The following is an 8428-nucleotide window of genomic DNA, read 5'->3' on the forward strand; positions in this document are numbered from 1 at the left end:
TTCCCATTTCCAACAACGTAAGACGGCGGACAAGAAGAAAGAGGAGAGCAATGATCCAGGCAGAAGTAAGGAACCATGAAAAAGAAAGGTCAAGAGCTGTGGGGATAGTATCTTAGGGAACTTGGATTAAATGGGACTTCTCCAAGAAGGAGGTTACATGGACAGATCTGTGGAGACTGGAATTTTTCCGTATCTCCTTCTTGCTGCAGGTGGTGTATGATACACCTCCAATGCTAACAGGAAGCGGTGCAGCTTCCTAGGTCTAACCAACAGTAGTATTATTCCCTTCAGGGGACTGTCACATTAAGTTGACAGCATACAACTACAAAAATTTACTTGTTTTGTACTTTACCAGATGTGATAAGTTGTCACGAATTTTTCCAAGTGTAATAACTTGTCCTGTAATTTTCCAGGTTTATAATCTTTGGAATATTATTTCTCTTGCTCGCATTTTTTCATGTAACACACACGCGCACACACACCACGGTCAACTTATTTCAACTGGCAATTGAAAGCGCTTTTAAGTGTTGATCTGGTGAGAATTTACCTTTCGAGCAGAAGTCAATATTCTTTTCTACTCTAGGCACAAGGGGACCAGTCGATTAGATCTACCCCAGTACGCAACTGGTACTTAATTTATCGACCCCGAAAGGATGAAAGGTAAAATCAAACTCGGCGATTATTTGAACTCAGAACCTAAAGACAGACGAAATACCGCCAAGTATTTCGCGCGGCGTACTAACGTTTCTGCTAGTTCACCGCCTTCAAAGTTTATATATTTCTACATTAATTACCTACAGAAAAATAGCCGCAAATTTCATCCTTTTAGAGTCGATAAAATCAGTGCCAATTGAGTACTGGGGTCAATGCAATCGTCTTACCCACCTCCCCCCGAAATTGCTGGCCTTGTGCCAAAACTTGAGACCAATATTATAAAGATGGATGAGGCAGAAGTGAAACACCACCATACAATGAGCAAGGTATTTAATGTCATCTGTGTGAGACGACTTCTTAAGTTACCCAAGTTCAATGCCGTGGAGTGGTGGGCCCCATCACAGGTAACTGAGTGAAATTACGTCGCACCGTGATAAGGTGGCGCCATAGATTGAGTTATGTTCATTTGCTCTCATTATGCAAACGTGAAATACAATCTCATTCACTGGAATGATTAGGCTGGATATCAATGTTGTACAAAAAATATACTTCTGAGAAATCAGTACGGCGACGTGATATGAATGATATACGAGTACCGGTGATTGAATTTCCATTATCATCCTAATAGCGCTGAGATCAGTATCTTATATCTCCTATAAATAAAGTCTGTGTCAAGCCATGTGTGTGTGTGTGTGTGTGTGTGTGCGTGCGCGGTTTCTGATGAAGAGCTCCGCTCGAAACGTGAAATCCTCTTTCTTTTCTTTCCTTTCCTGAGCGTCCAATAACACAGTACTTGTTCCACGTCCTCACGTTGTTGTTTTTCTTGCTTGTTCTTGTTTGGATTGACTATATATATATATATATATATATATATATATATATATATATATATATATATATATATCAATAATACAGAATGGAGCAAAAACGCAAAACATCCAGACAGGTGATACAAGAAAGAGACAAAACATCCAGATAGGTGATACAAAGAAAACACGGACAGGTCATTCGGAGTTTTCTTTGCTCAGTCGAGATCCAGATTATCTTTGCAATTTCGGCTGGTTATTCTCTTTATTGCTCCAATCTGACCAGCCCCAAGGAAAAACTAAGCTAAGAGCATTAGTTTCCTTGGAAGAAAGCAGCGAATGTATACAAAAACAAGGACGAAAAAAAAAACGAACAATGTTACACAAATACAATAAAAATAAAAATAATAGCAGGATATAACAACAGATGCCTTTCGACTAAGGACGAATCAAATTAAGTTGGCGTGTGTGGAAATAAGGCCTTATGGCAGGGATACAAGATTTCACAGGTACAGGGAGGAATAACGATGTTGCACGCACAACGGCCGGCCAAGAAAGAAAGATCAGGCTTGGCCGAACACCAGTCACGTGGGAAGAGAAGAGAGAGAAAGGTAGGGGGACAAAAGAATTAGGGAGGAGCGAGAAAAATGACAGGGACACAGTGAAGTGAAAAGTGTAGGAAAAGTGAGCAAGAAGAGAAGGCAAGGAAATGTGAGCTAGGGGGAACGAAAGAAAGAACAGTGGAATGAACGAATAAGGGTGAAGGGGCTGATAGACAGAAAGAGTCATACAAGATTTAGAAAAATGTATACTTACATATAAGAGACAACGTGTACGTACGCCGCTATATATATATATATATATATATATATATATATATATATGAATAATACAGAATGGGGCAAGAACGCAAAACATCCAGACAGGTGATACAAGAAAGGGACAAAACATCCACATAGACGATACAAAGAAAACAAGGACAGGTCATTCGGAGTTTTCTTTCTTCAGTCGAGATCCAGATTATCCTTGCAATTTCGGCTGGTTATTCTCGATATTGCTCCAATCTGGCTAGCCCCAAGGAAAAACTAAACTAAGAGCATTAGATTCCTTGGAAGCGAATGTATACAAAAACAAGCATGGAATATATATATATATATATATATATATATATATATATATATATAGCCTTTGTTATATATATATATATATATATATATATATATAGCTTTTATTGTGTTAAAAATGGTTGTCATAAATGTATTAAAATACAGTGATACAGTCTTTGACAGTGATAAGAAAATGTTAAGAGGGGATTTTTGGTTAAACAGTTTGCATAAAAGTGTTCAAAATAGGTAGTAAAATAAATTCATAATTATTTATAAGTTCAATTGAGGGATCCCACCACAAGACAGATACCACTTAGTGGCCATTTAGATCTCCGTGCACAAAATAAGCCCCCCCCCCCCCAAGTCCTAGTTTTCCTCTTGTACCAATACCCAGTCAGCACCACTGAGCAAACGGATAAAAAAGGAAAATATCCTTATTCAAAAATACAGACCGCAACTCAACACACTTTTATATCTACCAAAATATATATATATACTTAGACTGCCCACGGAAAAAAACACAGTAACCCTACCTCGCAGGTACACATTCACAACAAACACACACAGATGTACAAACACATACACAAATACAATGTAATCCCCCACACGCAAACATACACACATGCACAAACACAATATTCCCACGCTCCACCACAAACCCGCACTCTTTCCAAGAAAAATCACACACATATATACACATGCAATACGATTCTAGCAATCACAATCAACACTCACATACACACACACACGCACATGCACACATATATAAACACGTACATGCACACACACACACACACCACCCTGACAATTACAAGACACAAACACACCCACACATATACAGATACACACACAATCACACAAGTACAACCTCCACACACCACCCGGACAATTATATCACGACATACATACTCATGTGCACGCACATACCACCCTCACCCACACAACACACAAACATACACACGCATACACACAGACGTACATATACACACACACAAGGACAAACACATACACACATGCGCACACACAGCGCCCTGACAAATACAAATCACACACATTCACACACACAAACGTGCACACATATACACGCACCACCCTGCTAAATATAAAACACACACATTAACAGACCCATACACACACACCATACTGAACTCTAAGATCAGTCCCAAAAGTCCCACACAAACACAAGCACATATATACACACACACACTTAGAACCGTGCACATACATACGCACACAACACACACACAACACACACAAACACACACACACACACACACTCACACACACACACACACACACACACACAAACACACACACTCATAACATTTTGAACTCTAAGACCAGTTCAAAAACACTGAACCATGACAGACTAGCCCAGAAACAAAAAAATCCTTTTGATTCCACAAACTATATCAATGCTTTCCCCCACCAACCAACCCCCACACTATTCCTAAAAATAGCAACCATCTTTGCCAAACACACAAACAAGACTGGAGATGAAGGAAAAAAGGTTGGTCATTCCCCTAAAATTTTGCATAAACACTTAAATATGATTTCTGATGAAGTTTTGACTAAGCAATACACGCTTTCTCCTATCAAATACTGTCTACAAATTCTTTCTGTATATATGCTTCTATACAATCATGATTTTTGATGAAGTTAGAAATAATTATGAATTTATTTTACTACCTATTTTGAACACTTTTATGTAAAGTGTTTAACCAAAAAGCCCCTCTTAACATTCTCTTATCATTGTCAAAGACTGTATCACTGTATTTTAATACATCTATAACAGCTATTTTTTAACACAACAAAGGCTACACAAAGCCTTACATTTTAGTTTTGAAAATCTTTATTTAAAAAAGTGAAACCGGTCAAGTCAATAAACATCTTTAAAAAACCTCTGCATTTTCAAATTCTCTTCCCTATATATTTTTACACGTGCGGTGCCTTGCCAGTTTACTGTATGTGTGTGTGTGTGTGTGTGTGTGTGTGTGTGTGTGTGTGTGTGTGTGTGTGTATAATATATACATATATATATATATATATATGTATATACATATATATATATACACAGATGAACTCTTGAAATTCAAAAGTCTATTGAACAGTGTCAACTCAAACATACAGTTCACAATGGAGTACAACCAAAAGGAGCTCCCATTCTTGGATATACTAATTAAAAAAGTAAACCTAAAAATAGAAACGGACATATTTTACAAAACCACAGACGCCAAACAATATCTACTATTTGATTCATGCCACCCAAGACACACCAAGACAAACATCCCCTTCAACCTTGCAAGAAGAATATGCACAATAGTGTCAGAAGAAAATACTAGAGACTACAGACTACAAGAACTCAAAAACACACTAATTGACAGACACTACCCAGTTCAACTCATAGAGGAAGGAATCAGACGTGCTTCACAAATTAACATAGAAAACTTAAGAAAAGTTAAACACAGCAACACACATTCCCCGAAAATACTACCGTACATATCCACATACAACCCCAGAAACAAAGAAGCCTTCACCATCATCACCCAAAACATACCAATGCTACATAAGGACCCCAAATTGAAGGAAATTTTACACACACACAAAATCATCAAAAGCCACAAACAACCAAAATCACTGAAAAAGATCCTCACAAAGGCAAAATTACTTTCCGAAACAACAGATGCGAAAGTAAACAAATGTGGTCGACCAAATTGTGCAACATGCCCAAACATTCTAGAAGGTTCAGAATTCCTCTTCAAAGAGTGACACAAATTCAAAGTTAAATCTAACTTTACTTGTGCCTCAGAAAATCTTATTTATGTAATAAGATGTTCGGGCTGCCACGAGAACTACATAGGGTCTACAGGATTATCGCTCAGACGTAGATGCACTCTGCACCGCCAGCTGATTGCACACCCAGAATACCGAATGATACCTTTTAGTGATCATATTGAAAAATGCGCAAAACAAATGCTACCACAATTTATAATCTTTCCTTTTTATCAATGTGCCATTAAAACACCAACACAGATTAGATTAAATAAGGAAACCTTTTTCATTCAAAAATACAAACCCAAACTTAACCATTGCTAACACATTTAAATAAGGAAATTCATCACCCCACTGAGGGAAAAAAAAAAAGGGGGAAAAAATATAGAACAAAACCATGGTAAATTAATCAAATTCTACCACCTCCTAGATTTCGATTATCTCCCCTATACCGGAAGAAATCCCTAATTACCTCCCCCTATCTAGAACTCTTCTTTCTCAGACTGGAACGAACACGACACAATGAAGTAGAGAAATTTGAAAAGACAACACGAAACCGGTTATTTCTCAAAATACAATGTTTATATACCAAAAAGATTTTATAACATTTTTATAACATTTTTATAACATTTTTCTGACATAATTTAAATATATACTTTAACCATGTAACACAAGCATTCTGTAGTTTTTTCACTCTTATTATCTTTTATACATCCAACCACGTGCTTTCACATACCAACTTTCTCACCTATATATATATATATATATATATAAATTAAATATAAAGATATACCATTGACAATCCAATAAATTATTAATATTACAATATTACATTAATTACTATGAATATAATATAACATAACATAATATAACAGGGAAGAGTTCGTTGCTTCTTGACAGAAACGGCCGTAAGGAACTAGCACCTACGGATAATCTGATCATTTGCTCTTTTCTGTAATACTAATAAATGTGTATGTATTCATCTAATACATTGGAATAATTAGACATACTAGAATGTTTACTGGCTGTTATTTCGTATCCCCTCCATTTTCTCATTTGTTTCATATATATATATATATATATATATATATATATATATATATATATATATATATATATATATATATAATATAGGATAAATTCTTTATAAGAATTTATCAAGTAGTCAGCGTGAAAAAAACCTCATAATGAAAAAAATAACGAAAAATTTCACAGTTTTTCTGTATTTGATTGAGAAACCAGTGGTCTACCGTTGAGATAAATTTTGAAAGCTGCATTCCCTCGCTTTCAGTAAATATGGTGCTTATTTTTTGGTAGTTTTTGACTTATTTAGTCCCTCGAAGCGTGAGGCATTACTACACAGTTAATGCCCTTTATATATATTTATATATATATATATATATATATATATATATATATATATATATATATATATATATATATATATAAAATATATAGTTTTAGGGAAAATAACCAATTTTCAAGAACTCATCGATGAAAATCCACTATCACATATAGAAAAATTAATAATTAAAAGCACAATAAATGAGTATAATATAAAGTAAAGTAAATATCATAAGATAAATATAATAAAAAGATTACACGTGTTTCATAACCAATTTTCAAATAGAAAAGAAATTTAAATCGATTAAAATCAATTGAAATTATCGAAAATAAATTCTATTAAAAAATATAGCTACTGATTTTGTCCCTAATATTATTATTATTATTATTATTATATATATATATATATATATATATATATATATATATGTGTGTTAATTCTCTAAATGAAGTATTAACAGTAACTGCACGATAAAGTGAAGTGTATTGCCACTTAAGTGTGGCTGACCCCTAGGGGTGGATATATATATATATATATATATATATATATATATATATATATATATATATATATATATATATATATATATATATATACGTATGTATATATGTGTGAGTGGGTGTGTTTGTGTGTGTGTATGTGTGTGTGCATGTGTGTGAAACTGGTAAACTAAAGTCGCATGCATTTAGCATGTTGTTTTAGCTTTCTTGTCCCATCAAAACTAATGTGTCCAAGAAACCACGCGGCCTGACGAGCCACTAATGCAATATGAAATACGTGGAGACCTCTGGTCGTTGAAGCACCCAGACTCATGAACGCAGAGTAACTGAGGATTACTGAGTAATGAAGAGGGGCACTGGTGCCAGTTTGATAAGGATGTCGACTGATGTTTGGAAGCAATAGCCAAGAAGATGTCGATTAAGGCCTGCTGACGATGACTACTATTAGCATCAGTCTAGAAACTGAAATGTTAGAATGTGTGGAGAAGGCAAAAGTGAAATCTACCCATTAGAGCCAGCAAAATCCATCTACACAAATAGGAATAGACAGCAGTCTAAGGAGGTAAGAGAAAGAGGCTTCTAATGACACTGAGAAGAGCTGAGTGATAAAGGAGAGAGAGCCATAAAGCCATTTGGGCTTACGAAACGGCTGCTTGGACAGAAGCATAGCGGTCAACTCACTGTTCCGAAGGTGTGATCTGCATTCACCTCAGACACGTTCAGTGATAATTCCAGACAGTTTTAGATACTTCATTCTGGACGACTTCATTCTGGACGACTTCATTCTGGACGACTTCATTCTGGACGACTTCATTCTGGACGACTTCATTCTGACAGAATCTGTAGCTTCCACGATATCAGAGTGACACAAGCTCGAAACGGGAATTATCACTGGATGTATCATTTCAGCAACCTTTTCGTACTTGCAATGATCATGTTGTTAAAGTTAGCAGAAGACCAGTGTAGACAACTACAAATTGATGAGTTCAAACTTCATAGTATATGTCATTTTGTTTTTTAACTGATTACAATGTGGTTTCATGCAAATTTGCTTGGAATTTACTAAAAGGGTGACCAACTACACGGTTACAGAACTACTGGAATTTGTTCAAACTGAGAATTAATTGTATCGATCTCTCTAGCCAATTTAGGTCATGTAAAATGTAATGCATACATTTCTTCTTTGTCTGATAAGTTCATAATAAAATAGAAACCGTTGTTTCAATAATTTCATATGGGCCTAAA

This window comes from Octopus bimaculoides, chromosome 2 (genome assembly GCF_046866305.1).
Source record: "Octopus bimaculoides isolate indiv1 chromosome 2, ASM4686630v1, whole genome shotgun sequence".
Classification (NCBI taxonomy): Eukaryota; Metazoa; Mollusca; class Cephalopoda; order Octopoda; family Octopodidae; genus Octopus; species Octopus bimaculoides.